At 44.8% G+C, this 2279-nt stretch overlaps 1 pseudogene; it reads right to left on the bottom strand.

Annotated features, from left to right (window-relative positions):
• Window positions 1-789: 789 nt before the first annotated feature.
• LOC126250016 (5S ribosomal RNA) lies at window positions 790-907 on the bottom strand (annotated as a pseudogene).
• Window positions 908-2279: the final 1372 nt, after the last annotated feature.

Here is a 2279-nt window from a genome sequence, read left to right as displayed (position 1 = left end):
ACTGCAGCAGATAATGATGCAAACTAGAACGCACTGATCCAAACTATACGCTATGTACCAGCACGAAATTTAAATTTAGTAGCGTGACGTTGGGGTCTGACGAGAAAATAACACCTGGAAGCCGCGTTACACAAGGATATGCACGCAAAAGCAAAAACTTACAGTAATCTGCTAACCACTAGTCTACACAATATAATACAGAAGTACAGTTCACCCCTTTGCAGAAGCACGTGAAAAAAAAAAAAAAACGGAAACTAAATTCATGTGTATCAGAGCCCTGTCGTACATGTATGTGACTGTTAGGATGGATATGAATGGTAGTTGTGTACAGCGCTACCGTGCTTGTGTATGACCTCTGTAATCTGAGCTCGATTGCTTAAAAACGACTTAGTCATTCGTTTGGGGCATCTCACACACCCTCACAGTCAAGTTTGTTTAGGAGAACTTAATGATCTATAACATCAAAAGTCTTTGTCAGATCTAAGAAAATACCTGAGATTTTAGAGTGTTCGTCAACTACATTTCAAAATTAAAAGTAGCAGTCTCAGTGAATGCAGTGCTCTGAAGTCATGTTGACATATTGATAATGCACTCCGTCTTCAGGCAAGGAGTGGCCTACCGGGACCATCCGACCGCCGTGTCATCCTCAGAGGAGGATGCGGATAGGACAGGTAGTGGGTCAGCACACCACTCTCCCGGTCGTTATGATGGTATTCTTGACCGAAGCCGCTATTATTCGCTCGAGTAGCTCCTCAATTGGCATCACGAGGCTGAGTACACCCCGAAAAATGGCAACAGCACATGGTGGCGTGGATGGTCACCCATCCAAGTGCCGACCACGCCCGACAGCGCTTAACTTCGGTGATCTCACGGGAACCGGTGTATCCACTGCGGCAAGGCCGTTGCCACATATTGATAATACTCCTATATTATTCCGACTGAAAAATGTTAGCCGAGCTGGAAAGAGTTGTTTAATAATTTTTGAAAAGCCAGATGACAGTGTTACAGGTCTATAATTTAACATTTCCTGAGAGTCTCCTTTCTTATATAGAGGTACTACTTAGCAGATTTTAGATGATCTGGGAAAATGGTCTCTGTCAGTGAAGAACTGCACATGTCTAAAATGGTGTAAGAATAAAGTTTAATCAGGGGTCTCATCAACACCGGCTGAATGACTACTTTTTTATGAGCGTATGATTTTTGGTATCTTCCCAAACAGGACAGAGGAGTATAGTATTTTTGTTGACTTCAAGATTTGCAAGTTCCTGGGTGTCTTTCAAACCTAATTTTCTAAATTTTTCAGTCGCTAAATTCTTTGCAATTGTGGCAAAGTACAAACTGAACAGATTTGCCATCAACAATAATAAGGCTGCCATCATGGGGTAGAACAATACTATTATAAAACTTCCTGGCAGATTAAAACTGTGTGCCCGACCGAGACTCGAACTCGGGACCTTTGCCTTTCGCGGGCATGTGCTCTACCATCTGAGCTACCGAAGCACGACTCACGCCCGGTACTCACAGCTTTACTTCTGCCAGTATCTCGTCTCCTACCTTATCCTTATTTTACAATATCCATTACCAACTTTAGCCCATATAAAAAGATACTCATCGGCATTCAGTTTCTTCTTCCTTCTAGTACACAACACAAATGGCATACTGGGAACAAGTGTACCATATGGAACTTTAGCTAAGAGTCCTGTTGTCTCAGCTATACTCCATGTCTTCCATGTAAGAATATTTGCATCTGGAAAAGCTTCAAGGCCACCATAATCACAATGGTTGCCCCATACTACAGCAAGAGTGAGCCATGTACTACCTCCAAACACGGCTTGTACATCACATGTAAAGTTCAAACGGAGTCCACGAAATACGTTTGGACCTCCGATTAATTGTTGTTTATTGAACTGTCCAGAAAGATCAATGTCTATCGCCTTCAAAGCACGATACACAGGAACGCTGCGCCGCCAGCGACGACGGTAACCACGTCGCAGAGCCATTGCTGTGGCACGTTAATACAGGTAAACGTAGCAAGCCAACGCCCAGCGAGACACCCACTGCTATGCGTCCGTACTACTCGACGTTCGCAGAGCGAATGACGCTCCGTACTGCGGCGCAGCTGCAGCCAGCAGTCCTTATCGTGACGTCAACGTCCGGTCCATGCGCGCCACTTCGGCGCCAGCGCGCCTTATCAGAGTGTTGCTGGCGGCGCAGCGTTCCTGTGTATCGTGCTTTGAAGGCGATAGACATTGATCTTTCTGGACAGTTCAATAAACAAC

The sequence above is a fragment of the Schistocerca nitens genome, chromosome 3 (genome assembly GCF_023898315.1).
Source record: "Schistocerca nitens isolate TAMUIC-IGC-003100 chromosome 3, iqSchNite1.1, whole genome shotgun sequence".
Classification (NCBI taxonomy): Eukaryota; Metazoa; Arthropoda; class Insecta; order Orthoptera; family Acrididae; genus Schistocerca; species Schistocerca nitens.
This window is presented reverse-complemented; position numbering and strand designations above follow the sequence as displayed.